This window comes from Suricata suricatta, chromosome 8 (genome assembly GCF_006229205.1).
Source record: "Suricata suricatta isolate VVHF042 chromosome 8, meerkat_22Aug2017_6uvM2_HiC, whole genome shotgun sequence".
Lineage (NCBI taxonomy): Eukaryota > Metazoa > Chordata > Mammalia > Carnivora > Herpestidae > Suricata > Suricata suricatta.
The window spans coordinates 140,739,470-140,755,692 of record NC_043707.1 but is presented as its reverse complement, the minus strand read 5'-3'; positions in this window follow the sequence as shown (position 1 = coordinate 140,755,692).

Below are 16,223 nucleotides of genomic sequence, written 5' to 3'. Positions count from 1 at the left end.
ATTTTACGAACAGGTCAAACTTTTTTTAAAGTGTATTTTATTTATTTTGAGAGAGACCACAAGCAGGGGAGGGGCAGAGAGAGAATCCCAAGCAGACTCTGTGCTGCCAGCGCAGAGCCCAACATAGGGCTCCATCTGACGGACCGCGAACCGTGAGTTTGTGACCTGAGCTGAAATCAAGAGTCGCACGCTGAACCAGCTGAGCCACCCAGGCACCCCGCCAAACATCTCTAATAATCCAAATGAGCAAGTCCTCAGCCACCCCAGCAGCACTGCTTTGAGCAACCCCCCCCACTCCCCCCCCTTGACGGAGCTGCCTCCGCTGGAAGACAGGAGCCCTGCTGTGCCACCCGCTGGTGCAAGCCGGCGGGGGCTCACAAAAGGACCAGATTGCTGCACGCTATACCCCCTCCTTCCCAGCACTCTCAGGTCGCTTCTGCCTACGCCTCACACACTAGTCTTTGAAGTCCACCCGGATACCTTGGCTTTATTTTAAGTCATTTATGGGTCAAATTCCCTGAATATCTATCCATTCACTCAACAACCACATTTTAATACCTACGATGTAAGACAGTGTGCTGGATGCTGAGAACACAAGCCAACAAAACATAAGGAGCCAGGGGACATTAGCCTATAATGCGTGGGGGCGGGGCTCTACCAATACAAGTGCACTTAAGGGCTAGTTTCACAGGGGCCTGTGTGACCCACACAAAGTCCTGGAAATACACGCACAGGACACCTTGCCCCCAAGGTGAATGGCCAGGCCAGGATTCAAGGCTCAGGGAGGAAAGAGCTCCTGTTCTGGGGGTCTGGGGGAAGACATGGGCCGGTGTGGAAAAGGCCACTTGACTGGAGGAGGAGGGAGGGGTGGAGACTCAGGCAATCTCATAGGCTGTAGGCATCCTAGCTCACGTAGCTGAAATGCCTAATAGCCAAGGTCGTCATGATTCCCTGGTTAAAATCCTAGAGCAGATTTTTTAAGATGGAATTATCATTACTTTTAAAAATGTTTTAATGTTTGTTTATTTTTGAGAGAGAGAAAAAGAGAGAGAGAGAGAGATCGTGCATGAGAGTGAGGGAGGGGCGGAGAGCGAGGAAGATGCGATCTGAAGCAGCCCCAGGCTCTGAGCGGTCAGCAGGGCCTGACTGGGGGGGGGGGACCCCAAACTCGCCAGCCTTGAGATCAAGGCCTGAGTTGAAGTCGGAGGCTTAACCAACCAGCCCCCCAGGCGCCCCGTAAAGATGAAATTATGTCAAAGATTATGTACCTTTTGAAAGCTCTTGAAAAAAAATCAGCTAAGCCTATATTTGACTCTACAGAGTTGTTAATTTAGCAATATTAAATATTACTTTAATATTTGTATTGATATTAATACATAATGATGAACTTCTTTACACATATGTATTCTAATACATCATGAGGTTTTAAGGACCAAATACTAGTATTTATGAGTGTTGTTATTTTAATATTTTTCAAAGGCTAAAAACTGAATCCTCCTGAGATCTATCTAGAGGATTCCTTTGCCGCATTAAAATTTCAGATCAACCAAAGGGGCATCTCCTGGGAATGACTTCTGCAGCATGACCCCGAGACAGAAGGCACATGCGGGTGCAGTGTGACCTGCAATCCGGACATGCCCAGACCAGAGCAGAGCAGACACGAGGCCATGAGCTGAGTCCTTACCCTGTTCAGTGTGGGTGGTCATGTTTCATCACAGGCCCTACGGGACGCACTATACCCCACTTCATCTTCCTAAACCCTGAAAGAGGCAGGATTCCAGAACACATCCAGTCTTAAGAGTTCTGCATGAAAGACGGGGGATCGAGGGGGAGGGCTTGTAAGAAACAAAGCAAACTTCTCATTTCTGAATAATTCTCTAGCACAAAATGTTCTGGGGGTGCCTGGGTGGCTCAGTCGGTTAAATGTGCGGCTCTTGATGTTTGGCTCAGGTCATGACCTCATGGTTTGTGGGTTCGAGCCCTGTATGGGCTCTGCACTGACAGTACGGAGACTGCTTGGGATCCTCACTCTCCCCCTGTCTCTCTGCCCCCCACCATTCTCTCTCTCTCAAAATATATAAATAGACAAACAAAAATGAGCAGGAAGGTGAAAAGATAATGTGAAAGAGCCCCCTTGCCAAAATTAGGAAGATCTGAGGGTAAAACGGCATATATCTTACTGAAATCACATACACATAAAATAATACTCAGAAAATAAAGAAACAAGAGGAAAGGTAGAGCTTTTCTTTACAAAGGAATGCGAACTGGTGTATGAGGAATTTCAGATCTAGAAAACTACCATTTAGGGGCCTCTACAGTAGTAACACGTGCAAAGATCACCAATGGATGGTAAAATGTGCTAAGTTACAAGACATTCACAAGGTCTAAAAGTATCACAGATAATTTCCTAATTATAAAAACACGAAACATATTTCACATATCTGATAGATGCCACCTTCTTCAGATGATGATTATACTCGGTATTACCAGAACGGAACAAAGTAACATCGGGTATCTTATGATATGATAGAAGTAAAGTCTCGGTCACCTGCGGAGAATTTTAGCCAAAAATGTTGCGCCTGAATCCGATTACAAGGAAATTCAGGATTTATTAAAATCCAGAATGTGAGAGACATTATAAAAAATTGGCCCGAACTCTTCAAAAATGTCAGTGTTGTAACAGGCCAAAAAAAAGCAGGGGGATGGGAAGGCGGCTCAAGAGGCTGTGAACCTAAGGAGCCACAGGCACCAAACACGGACAAGGGCTCTGACAAACCCCCGAAGGGGAGGGTACGAAGACCCCCAGGCGAATGCGGAAGCAGCTGACATGCGGGCTGGATCAGGTGTCTCTGGACCCCGTTAAGGTGTGGCACGCAGTGACTGTGGGGACACAAACCAGCCTTGTTCCTGAGACACCGGCTGGAGTTGTGAGGAGTCAAGTGCCAGGACATCTACAACACTCTTTTCACCAAAAAGCACTGAGAGACAGAAAATGTGGACCCCACCCCCAAAAAGTTAGATTACTTGGTAAAAGGTACAGAATGTTCACTGACCTTTTTTCAACTTTCTGTAGCTTCAAATTTAAAAGTTTGGGCGGGGGGGGGAAGAGAATACTAAGGTCAATGAAAAGCAAATATAAATTTTCTTTTAAAACGCCCTTGACATTCTCCAACAAAAGAGGAGGTTACCTACAGATCAATCAGAGGAAATTTCTGGAAGCTGTCCCTCTCCTGACTCTTTCCCTGATGGACACAGTGAGGCGAGCGCCCTCAGCAGTCACATGTACGTGACTTCCTGACACCGTGGACACTCTTTGGTTTCTAAGGGCACTTTCAAAAACAGATGAATTCATAGTTCATCTTTAATTTTCATAGTTAATTTGTCTTCATTTTAACAACGCTTAAGTGTTCTTTTTCTCAGGCTGACTAGTGGTTTATCAATTTAATCTTTTCAAAACACCAATTTTTCAGGGCACCTGGTGGCTCAGTCAGTGAAGCTTCTGACTCAGCTCATGTCTTAACCTCAGGGTCCCGAGTTCAAGCCTCACATTGGGCTCCACGCTGGGCCTGAAGCCTACTTTAAAAAAAAAAAACAAACACAAAACACAAAACACCAATTTTCGGTCTGGTTTTCTCGCCGTGTTTGCTTTCACTTTCACGGATTTCCCTCTCACCCTCGTCACCTCTTCCTTCTGGTGTCAGAAGGCCGAGTGCTCAGACCTTGTTTGTTTCCACGGCAAGCACAGCATTCTCTCAGGTTCCCGGGGCACTGCGCGCACTGTGCACAAAACTGACGTGTTTGTTTCTTCCATTCAAATTCAAGTATTTTCAAATTTTCCTTGTGGTGTCATCTCTGACTCCGCCTTGTCTGATTCCCAGATATTTGAGGATTTTCCAGACAGGGTTCTGTTACTGATTTCTAATATAATTCAACTGCCACCACAGCTGTTTTGAAGCCCCATCCAATGGCCCTAACATCTGGGGCACCTCCAAGTCCACTTCGCTGATCTAGGTCTCGACAACAGACCACCCTGTGTGCACTGCACCGTTTTTTACTGAGCACCGGAGCTGATCAACAGCAACGGAAGTGAGCAGTGACTGCACAGAGGAACAGGCACACCTCTTCCTCTGCCAGCCCCGTAAACAGATATATTCTAAGCGCCATAAAACAAGATTTTAAAGGTATAGTTGCAAGGACATCTGGGGGGCTCAGTCGGTTAAGCATCTCACCTCGGCTCAGGTCATGATCTCACAGCTCATGAGTTCGAGCCCCATGTCTGGCTCTGTGCTGACGCCCGACAGCTCACAGCCTGGAGCCTGCTTGGAATTCTGTGTCTCCCTCTCTCTCTGCCCCTCCCCCACTCATGATCTGTCTCTCTCCCTCTCAAAAACAAATGTTAAAAAAAATTTTTTTAAATAAAGAGTATAGCTTAACCGACTGAGCCACCCAGGCACCCCTTAAATAAAGAGTATAGCTGAAAAAAGATATAGCTTAAGTTATTTTCAGTGACCCTTAAACCTGTGTTCTTGTACTTGTACGCCACGTGTTATGGTGGGAAGTGCTCTGTGCGTCACCTGACTAACCCTCTGTGACCCAATGACATCATCACTCCTTGTCATTTTAATTCTGTAAAGTTACAAAAAAGATATCCACAGCAAAGAAAGGTCAGTGACCAGCTCAAGTCTGTGCACGGAGTCAGTATCACACCCAGCAGCTGGGCGAGACCAGGGGATTCCGCTGGTACGATACTTACTCTCATTTTCAAACAAGGAGTCTATATAAAATTTCTTAAGAGAATGAAAACGAGAAACAAAAAGTAAGACTTGGAGGGAGGCAAACCACAAGAGACTCTTAAGCACTGAGAACAAACTGAGCGTTGATGGAGGTGGGGGAGGGGAAAATGGGTGATGGGCACGGTGGAGGAGGGCACTCGTTGGGATGAGCGCTGGGTGTTATATGGAAACCAACTTGACAATAAATTATATTAAAACAAAACAAAAAGACCTGTCCCTTTGCTCATACTGTCCCCTCAGCTCTGATGGTTCTTTGTCCTCTCTCTCTCCTGCCGGGAAATATCACTTAACCTTAAAATCAGAGCTTAAAGACACATTTCATTAAAACTCCCTGACCACCCCTCTCTCCCCAGCTGACCGCTCTCCCTTGCGCTGTCCTGCTCCACTTCTAGTTTCCTGTCCGCGACCGTAAGCAGGGACTGTGCCTCGCCTCACTGCCATTTTGGATGAGGGGAGGGGGGAAGGGCAGCGTGTTCAGCTTATTAAACACCTTTCCTAGGAGCTACCCCCACGGCTCCGCCTCCCAGCCCATCGTGGGCTGACCCACCGGCTCCCGGCACAGTGCTCACACCACACAAGCCCGTCTCCTCACCACTGACCCCGGCCACAGCTGACCACCTCAGGGAAGGGCACCCAGCTCGGATCACACAGAGCATCTACCCCCAGTGATGCGTAAACTGAGACCGTCAGTGGGGCAGGCACTCTGCGACTGGCAGTGAGGCGTGAACTTGAGAGCCGTGGCTGGCGACCCTCCACAACTTGGACGTAGCTTTCCGAGCAGCCGAGAGAGCAAGAGACGCACGGGAGGAGCACGCTCACCACTGCCCCTGCTCCTGTTCCGTCTCGGGCTCCTCCACCTCCCAGTCCTTATCATTAATTCTCTTTGTGTTTTGTTCATCGAGAGCGCCAGCTGTTTGCTTCAATCTGTGCCCCGCACCTGTCCCAGCACCAAGCGTCCCCTCCCGAGGTGCTTGCAGGTAAGTACATGAACTCCTTGTTTTATGGCCTCAAAATGGCCTCTGGAAGAGGCCTCCCAAATTCCTTTCCAAGCGGGAGTGCTTTGCCTCCAACGACACACCCCCCACCTGTGTCCGCCCTGGACCATGGCAAAGACAGAGCCCGCCCTCCTCCCCACCTGGCCCATGACAGCAACTCGGGCTGCTCCTCCCGCTCCCCGAGCCCCCCTCCCACTGGTCTAAGGGACCCCACGCTTCCTTCTCCTCCCCTGGCCTGCGTGCGGGTCTTAGAATGCAAAGCGCTGCGCCGTTCCGAGGACTCGAGGTCCAGCTCGTCACAGGCCTGACCTTTCCAAGCCAGCTGCCGGTGGCCTCACCACTCTCTGCAAGCACACTCTCAAAAGAGCCTTCCCACCAGGCTGCCACTCAATTCTGTCTGTCCCCTCGCCCCCTCTGCACTCCAGCCTCGAGGACCCTGGGGTCCGTCTCTGCTTAGCCTGCTCTGCTTAGACTTGCTCCCCCAGCTGACTCCTCTCCTCTCCAGGCTCCCTACACAGCCCTGCCTCATCTGTCTTTATGAAGGACAGCTCTGACATCTGACTCCTCCGCTCAAGTCTTCAAACACTCCTCCGACGGAAGAAAGTCAAGTTTTTCAGCCCAGCCTAATTTAAAGCTCTCCACCGCACCCACCGTGTCCCAGGTGCCCTCCGCCAGGGCCCTGATCACTAAGTGTGCGGAGGGCCAGATACATGCGCACAAACACGCCGGGAGAGGCCGCGGCTCTCTGCCACACGTGGTCCAAGATCCGACCGTATCAGCAGAGTTTCTCTTAAACATAAATCCCAGAAACATGAATGCATTTTTGCCTAGAAGAATTAGAGACAATTTTAGAAAGTAAAATATCCTCCACAGTCAAGAAAGAGGATATCCTTCCAACAAGTACGAGCTGAAGACATGAGCATCAAATTTCCTCTAAAAGCCGTAAAACACCCAAAGCACCTGAACTGGGACAGCCTCTGTACTGCTCTCCCTCCCCGCCCGCTCCCGGCGGGGGCTGGGAGGCAGACTCTGCACCTGCAGACTGCTCAGGGTCACGCGGCGCGCTCCCGCAGCGCCGTGCGGGCACCGGGTCCTCCGTGGTCACGGTCAGAACAGCTCTCGGTGAGCCCGTCCGTGTGCTGGCGCCGGTTTAGGCCCGAGGAGGGAAACGGGAACATTGCTTCCAGTTTGAAGGCTTGTACAGCCATACACACAACGGCCCCAAGAGTGGATGAAAGTCTTACATCATTGACAAAAGAGGTAACAATAAAATGGCCTTGCTACCCGGGTTCATACTTGTGAGCCCAGCTCACACGTTCATTCACGTCACTCAACACATACTCACCAGGACTCTCTCACGCGCCAGGCGCCGAAGCAGGGCTGTCCCTCCGGAAAATAAGACACAGTCCTTGCCACTGGCGAGCTTAGTTTCTGGCTGAGGAAAGCAGAGGTAACTGACCCGAGTATGTGATTCTGATACGTCAGGGGCTGCCCAGCGTGAAGGAAAAACAGAACTGGGGGAGGTGGTGAGGGCAAGCGGCACGAGGGCCCGTGCAGGAGGGCGGCCAGGGCAGGGGTGCGGCTGTCTGCGCAGAGTCCTGAGAAGAGGGATACGCAGGGGCCAGGTCCTCGGAGCAGACTTGCTCCTGCTACTCAAACCACCTCCCCTGTCCTTACACACGGGCACACCTGCCACTTCTCTCTGGATGTGACAGGAAGCAGACAAATTAATTTCTTGTCCTGCCCTGTTTAATGCAACTGCTATCCCTCTCTTAAAAGAAAACTTGTTACAAAAAAACTTGGTCATAACAAAAGGGGGAAGGCGGGGAAACACAGTAAAGAAACAAATACTCATGTAAGATAAAATTCCTTGATCAAAGAATCCTTAGTCATCAGGAATTCACCAAGAAGCTTACTGAACGTAGGAAAACCAAATTCCATCCAAGTTACTCATTATTCGGGAATGTTTAAAAAGCCAAGGAGACCAACAAGACCCCCGGAGAAGGAAAAACAGACAGAGTCATGGTGAGCTCTGCAATGACGGAAGCGCGGGGAGGTCGCCTGCTGTCTGTCTGCTGGCAGGGGGCCGGGGGGCGTCCACAGAACTGGACAACGTGAGGGCAGTGCCGTGACTCGCAAGCTGGTGGAGACGGCGGGAGGGCAGCGCCCGGACACGCGGAGCTCAGGACCACGACGGCGCTGGCTGGTCCGCCACGCGGCTCTGGGCGCCCAGGCCTGGTGCAGAGCTGCCTCCCGAACATCTAATACCAGTTCGCTCCCCCGTCAGGGAGTGAGGCTGCCTCCTCCCAATCCTACCTAATACAGTGATTAACAATTTGAGATGCACTGGGACAGTCACAAATATAAATTCCGACATCCAGTCATTTTTCTAAAGCTACAAATAGCATTAACTCAGAAAGCACACGAGGCTCATGTACCATTGAGCCTGTGAGGGAACGGTCCCAGGAAACAATGACATAGAAAAGGCGTCCAAGAAAAGTTACATGGGCAGCATATTCTGATTTAACCATTTCATACACTTTCGTGGGATAAATTCGTCATCTGGTTATGTCCAGTTTGGGAATAAAAAACCTCACAGGAAAAAAGAAAGTTGTTACTAACAACTATATCTCTTAGGAAGTGGTTAACTCTAGAAGTAATAAGTTACAATGACTCCCGATTCCTCCTAACTACCCTCCTCTGCCCCCAAAAGTTTGATCTAGCCAAGGCTCTTCTGTTTGCCAAAAAGAAAAGAAAAAGAAAAAGCCTCATTGGGAAGCGGAGAGGGGTCTGACAGTCCCCAAGGAGAGAAGAACGGTAGGCCCCAGGGGACGTGGCAAAGAGGAAGGAGGCCCGGGCTGGGTGGGCTCCTGATGGCCTTTCTGGTTTCTGGGCGCACTCTCTCTATCCTTCTACTGTCTTCTCCCCGGGCCATCCACCGTCATCCTGTGCACAGTCCCAAACCACCGAGAATTCCACATCCTAACCCGCACCCAGTGCCAGCCGTGTCTGTGCCCAGAGAAACTCCTTTGCACCAGCTCACTGGCTGACTGTCCTCAGACCTGGTGGCCAGCCAGCTGCGGCACAGGACAGGATGGCGGCCCCTGCCGCGGGCACTATGGCTGGGGTCTGTAGAAGGGAACATGAGTAAGACCAAGCGATGACTGGTGTCTTCAATATAGTAACAAACGTCCCCCTTTAGGTTATATAAGTGTTTATTCCCTTACCCTGTCACCATTTTTTAGTTAGCTCAAAAGGATGAGTCATAAAGCATCATACGTGAACCCAAATACATAATAATTCAGTTCCCCAAAACTTATGGTCAACAGATTCATGCGGCCCTAAAAAATAAAACAGATAACTATAAAATCTCTTTCATCTTTGTCTTCTTTAAAAGCATTCAGGAATATCCCCACAGTCTTATCTGCTGACGGTGTCAAATCTAGGAGAAAAGGCCATGGCCAGAATCAGAGAGCATCTAAGACCAAGGGCCACTGGCTGTTCTGACACAACACACGTCTTCAGTTCATCTATCACAAGTGTCCAGAAGAACTGCTACTTCCCAAAGTCCGTTTTTAAGTAGAGCTTCTTAGAAAGTAAATTCCATTTCTCTCTAGTAGCCACATTCTGAATGCCGGTGAGGCCTCTTTAGTCAACATGTGTTGGCTGCCTCTGTGTGTCCTCCAATTTCTCCTCTGGTGACACAGACAGCACCAAGAGACCTTACCTTTGACTCCTGGAGAGGGAAGACTCTCTCCTTCTGCCCTCACCCAGACACTTCCGGTGGGCAAGCCCCTTCTCCTGGAAACACCCTGCCCACCAGGCTGCAGTGGCGAGTTCAGGCGGGCCAGGAGCCAGGAGCCATTGAACCCGGGCTCCCAAAGCGCAAGGTGAGATGCCGGGGACGCTGCGGCGACCTCACAGTGCACCACATGATATTTTAAAGTGGAGACACAGCAAAACCTGACAGCTGACAGGCACCAAGGGAGCGGGCTAGCTCAAGTGGCCAGGTCACAGTTCCACCAGCAGATGGCGCTACATCCACTGTGGTGACGTCACGCCCTAGCAAAGGGAGGTTCTCAAGTGAGTGGCTGCTTTGATAAAAAAGTAAGCGCTACAAGAAAATCTACATCGGTGGCGATGTCACGTCTCACACTGACGTCTGACAAGCTGCATGGCCCATTAGTCAACAACAGTGGTTTACTCAAGAATAATTTTTTTTTTTACTGTATGGGTATTCCTTTTTAATAAGACTACCAAGGAGCCACCTGGGTGGCTCAGTCAGTTAAGCATCTGACTTTGGCTCAGGTCGTGATATCACAGTTCATGAGTTTGAGCCCTGCATCGGGCTCTGCGCTGACAAAACAGAGCCTGCTTGGGAATCTCTGCCTCCCTCTCTCTCTGCCCCTCCCACTCTTGCTCTCTAGATCACTGTCAAAATAAAGAAAAATAAACTTAAAAAAATAAAACAAAAAGACTACTAAGTTCCTGGGACATAAATTTTAAGCTGTTTGGCTCTAACGACTCAGTATAGGTAACTTTAGGTATTTACTTTGGCATAGGGACCCGGCGAAAATCCCAGAAGCACTAAACAAGCCACGGATTTGGGAATCTTTATCAGGGCCTTCGGGGACAGAAAGGAAGCAGAATGGCACCGCACCAACCTACACCACCACACCTGGCCCCAGCTCCACCCAAAGAGCCTCGCCTGCCTCGCTGCCCCCCCCCCCCCGCCTCAGGTGTGGGCTGTAACATCAGGCAATAAACTATAAATTCAGCAAGGGCATGAGCTGATTCCTAATCGTTGTGTCTTCTGCACAAAACCCAAGGGGAACTTAGTAACTGCATACTAATAGACCTATTTCCACAGAAAGCAAGATCTGCAACGCGGCCTCGAAGGACGGGTGGTCTCAGAGAGCCTGGATCCTCGGGGCGGAGAAAGGGAAGGCCAGGGGAAGACCCAGCAGAGGCAAAGCGGCTTCCCAACAGGCCCGGGGCGCACAAGGCAAATGAGGCCAAGAGCTGGTGTGGAGGGAAACGGCAGACACAGCCCAAGCCTTGAGGGGGGTCGACAGGACCCTCCAAGCAGCGCACAGCTTCGGGAACACTCATCCGAGAAGGCCCAGACACAACCTTCCCCCAAATGCAAAACCTGAATCTAACCATGAGGAAGCCCGGAGAGGCCCAAAGTGAGGGTCATAACCGGCCTGTACTCTTTAAAATGTCAAGGGCAAGAAAAACAAAGAAGGAAAGGCCATTACAAATCTGAAAAGAATACACGTGACCTCTAAATACGACAAGTTCTGGACTGACTGGACCCAGGGAGAGGTAGGAAGGGAGAAGTAGCTGTAAAAGACATTATGGAGACAATTAGCAAAACAGAATATAGAAAACACCTTTGTATCAGTGTTAAATTAACAAAGTTTGATAAATGAACCGTGGTTTTATAAAAATACGGCTGTGTTCTCAAAAATATACACTGATATATTTAGCAGTCAAGGGGGAAACTGATGTGAGAAAACTGATGTGAATTTTCCAATCTTCTTCTTTTTCTTTAAGTTTATTTATTTCAAGAGAGAGAGAATGCAAGCAAGTGCGCACGGGACCAAGCAGGGGAGGGGTGGGGAGAGAAGGAGAGTCCCAAGGAGGTCCCTCGCTTCAGTGCAGAGACTGATGCAGGGCTCGGTCTCACAAACCAAGAGGTCATGACCTGAGCCAAATTCAAGGGTTGGATTCTGCCCTGCCTGAGCCCCCCAGGCGCCCTGCATTCTATTTCTTAATAGAATGCGTGAACACAACAGTGCACGTGCCCATCAGGACAGCACCCTGGCGACCACATGCAGGGTGAAATGGGGCACGAGGAGCACATTCCCTGGGGCCCAGTCTGCCTCAGTGACCGCTGGGGACACCCTCGCCTCTCCCAGCTTGGCAGAGAAGGAAGGTCTCAGCCAGAGGGGCTGGCTCTTTGGCTAAGAGCAGAATGCTCTGGACACGCACCTGACCGGGGCGTGGCCTGCGCATTAACCCCTCTTCAGAGTGGGGGCCGCGTGCTCCGGCTTCCTAAGTTTACTCCCCGTGGCATAAAGGACTTCATTTTCATGGAACAGGAACTAATGAGCCCCGCAGGAAGATCTGGAAACGAGAGCTCAGAGGCGAGCATGGCATCGCCCCTTGGAGACGTGCAGAAAACACGCCGGGGAGGGAAGGCAGCTGAGTCGGAGTCGCAGCAGGCCAAGGCCACCCGAACTGCCTCCGCACCCCAAAGGGTGCCCACAGGGCCCATAGCCCTCGACCCTCCAAGAGCACGGTGCCAGGCCGCAGGCGAACAGGGGCCGCTCACCCGGACGGCCTCGTGACCCGCAGCACCCCCACCTCTACCTAGGAGATACCAGTGGCGCGGCCCACGCTGTAATGACCCCAAATGCCCCGAGAACTCAGTCACTGTTGCTCTCCGCTGCCTGTCGGCAGAGTCCACGAAGGGCCTGTAGGTTTTCAAGCGATCAAAGCCGTTCAGGGCGAGCAGCTGCAGAGTGTGCGGCTTACACGTGGCGGTGAGGGTCACGGAGAACCGAGAGAGGAGGTGACAAATGCCCAACTGTGTAAACTGTGCAAGAGCCTATGACCGACGTAGGCAACATTCAGGGTCATGTGTTAGACCCTCACCCCTCAGTGAAAGCACACCGGCCAATTCAGACAAGCGACGCTGCCCAAGGAGCTGCCCCCCCACTGGGCCAACACACCGCGCACAACTGTGCACTTAACAACCATCTTTACAGGGATGCCTCCTCAGAGACAGAGATGCCTCTCTCACGGCGGAGCCCACAGTGACTTAAGCCCTAACGTGCTCCACAGGTTGTTCCGAGAATTAAAAAACTAAACCCAGGGAATGCACCTTGTCCTCAGACCGTCCTCAGGATGGGTGTCCCCGAGTCTCCTTCCGAGAGGGCCCTCCCGGCGCAGAAACCCCAGACGCCATCACCAAGGGAAGACGGCAAAGGGAACATAACCTGAGGGCACTTGGAACCTGCCTCTGGGGATGTCGGACACGCCAGCTTGGCGCTCGTCGGCACAGAACTGACCCCGTGCCCCCAGGACACACCGTGCTGAAGGACAGCTGCCCAAGGAGTTCGGGGCCCAGCCGTGCGCCCTCACCCCTGCTCTGCTGCTGGCAGGGAGCGCAGGGCAGCGGGGGCAGGCTCTTCCGAGGAGGACCAGGCAGCAAACGTCCAGAGCGGTTCCGCCACTGCTTCTGCTGTCGCAAAAGCCACCGCAGACACGGGTGACGGGCACAGACTCGGATCTCCCTGGACTTTCCCTTGTCACAGAGGACGCTCCTTCCAGTTGGGTTAACCTTCTACAAACGTAAAAACATTCTTAGCTTGTTCTTAGCTGGCGGGCCATCCAGGAAGAGACGGCAGACGTGGCCCTCGGGCACAGGGCCGGGCACAAGGCGACGACCACCATCCTGAGACACAGGCCCCCGGGGCTGCGTGCCATCGAGCGCCGTGGTCTCAGAGCCGAGCCCGCCGGGGCCCGGCACAGCCGTCTCTGCTCCGAGCCGTGGCCTGGGCCGGCGCTCGGGCTCCAACACACCCAACGCTCCCGCACGCCAAGAAGTGCGCTTTGCTTCTTTAAATCCACTCCGTGATCCTGACAATTCTGAAAAGCCACTCCACGGGGGTCCCCACCACACACACAAATTTACCGAACACCAGCGCACCCTGCACATCCCGGCACCCATGGGCAGGCGTGGGCGTCCCCACTCCTCCCCGGGGCCTGACGTCCTGTCGGCCACCGTGAGCGGCGCTCGGGAAGCTCCTCTAGGTCTTCGGGTTTGCCAGAGTGCCCGACGCAAACTGCCTGCACGGTGCTACCATCTGACGTGACTCGGAAGTGCTGCTATTTGGGGGGCCCCTTGGGGGGTCAGTTGATTAGGCTTCCAACTCTGGATTTGGGCTCTCAGTTTGTGAGACTGAGCCCCACGATGGGCTCTGTGCCGACAGCACGGAGCCCAAGATTCTCTCTCTCCCTCTCTCTCTGTTCTTCCCACTGGACCTGCACTCTCCCTCCCTCCCTCTCTCTCTCTAAATAAATAATAAGCAAATAAAGTACTGTTAATGAAAACCACGAGATGTGCCTGGCTGGCTCCACTGGTAGAACATGTGACTCTTGTTGTGACTCCTGTGAGTTCAAGCCCCACACTGGGCATGGAGGTTACTTAGCACCAATAAAAATCTTTACCCCAAAGGTAAACTTAGTCAACTATACCTCAATTTAAAAAACTCAAACTATGAGATTTCTATAATATGCTTACTTCAGTTATGCTAACGTTGAGAGAGCTTCTGTTATGTTCAAACGTTGTCATCTGCTTTTATATTGCCTCCAAAATGAAAATATCTTTTCCCTAATTATCATGATCTTGGTAAAGTTTCCACAAAAAATACTGAAAAAACAGTAACATGTCCCTTGCCCCCATCAACCCACAGGGTGGAAAGGGGCGTGTATTTCTTCCAGAGTTAATATTTGATACGCAGGTGCATAATTTTTCACAAATGAACCAAACGACACTATACACAATCCTCCCCCCCCCCCAATCTACTGCACTGTGGCCATCTCAGGAGACTAAAGAAGGGCCACCTTACATTTTTTAAAACAGTCACATGGTATCCTGTGAGTGTACCTCCACGTAACGGATCCCTGTGACAGGCAGTGAGACGCGTGCGGCGGGACGGAGCCCCTGCCCTCACGGAGTTTACGTTCCAGTCACCTCAGAAACTGAAGGGGATGGTTTCTAACAGAGACTGTGTTAATACTGTTTTTACAACGAACATTATAATAAGTATTGGTTCTTTTTCCCCTTTGGACAAATTCCTAAAAATGTAATTGCTACAATAATTTTGAAAATTTCTCTTTTATACTAAGGATGTCAACCCTTTATCATGGACATTCCTAACATTTTCTCCAATCTGTCTGTTCGAAGGCCCTCCCTCAGGTGTGTTTTGATACAGACAGGTTCTGAGGGCTTCAGCAGAGCATCTTTTTAGGGCTTGTAGCCATTTCAACGAAGAAATCCTTTCCTCACACACCCCACCTCAAAAGTTATAAAATATACCCCCTGATATTTTTCCAGTACTTTCGTTTTTTAAATCTTACATTTAAACCTTGAATCCACCCAGAACCTGCATGTGCCGTGCAGTGTGGCGCTCTCAGCTGTGTTTGTCCGGCACACTGCCCCTCGATCCCACGTCTTTCACACTGAAATCCATCCATCCCCACGTCACTTAAGACGCCACACACATCGTGAAGGAAACTCCCGTAAGGCTGCAGGTGTCTAGCGTCCTCCGTTCCGTTACCTAGGCCTTATAATACTTCTAAAATTCATATCAAACACACGTCTTCCCCCTCAGTTTTCATAGAACAGGCCCCTCTTAGGTACTCGGCCCCCGACAGTGACCTGGTAAACACGCCGCGTGCCAAGTCCTGCACCGCCGTCTGTCCGAGTCCCCTCTTCCGTCTTCAGTAACACACCCTAGGCGCTCTTTGTACGGTCCTACAGCTGACTTAAACACACTTTCCTCTTTATTTAAAAAGAAAAGGTTCAGGCCTAACAGCCATTAAAAAAAAAAACAACACGGCATTGGTCTACTTGCCTAAGGACTCAAAAAACTATCTTTAAAGTTAGTTTCTATAAAAGAATAAGTTATTTACAAAAAAGCAAAGTTACAGACTCATGAATCTCGTCACGAGCCTTCACTCCTTTGTCTTTTCCGTCCATTATGTGCCACGCAGCACTCCAGGGCCCGGGCTCCGTCGTGAGGCTCAATCAGGGCCTCACCACCAACCAGCCCGGTTACTACAGGCCGGGCATCTCTGAGGTGGGACGAGGTCACAGGAAGGGGCGGGAGCAGCAGCACAGGTGTGCATGGATCTGGAACCTTCTTCTTGTCCCTGTTTCCTCCCCTGGTGAATCTCAGCCATCTCGCTCAGGAATAATGAGCAGGAAAGACGAGGGGGTGGCGGGGAGAGGAACCTGTTTCTCTAATCACAGTTATTCATCACATTGCTGGTCCCTCCTTTCTGCCTCTTCTTCCAGGTGACCCAATTAGGCTGGAACTTTCTCCTCCAAAACGTCCCCGCGTCTGTAACAGGTCAGCAGCCCCCGAGCCGCTCGTACTGTTTACCAGGGAGTCTCAGCTAACCCGCACCGCCTGCCATGCTGCTTTGCTGGGAATCTTAGATTTAAAAACAATCTTCCGTTTTGTTCGAAATCCAGTCCCACCCCTCCCAATCAAAGCTATCTTTTTCTTTTCTTTCTCTCTCTTTTTTAAGGTAGGCTCCATGCCCAACACAGGCTCGGGGTCCAGCCGCCGACCCTGAGACCCACAGTAGCTCACTCCACTGACTGACCCCCCAGGCGCCTTCAGAGCTCTTTCTT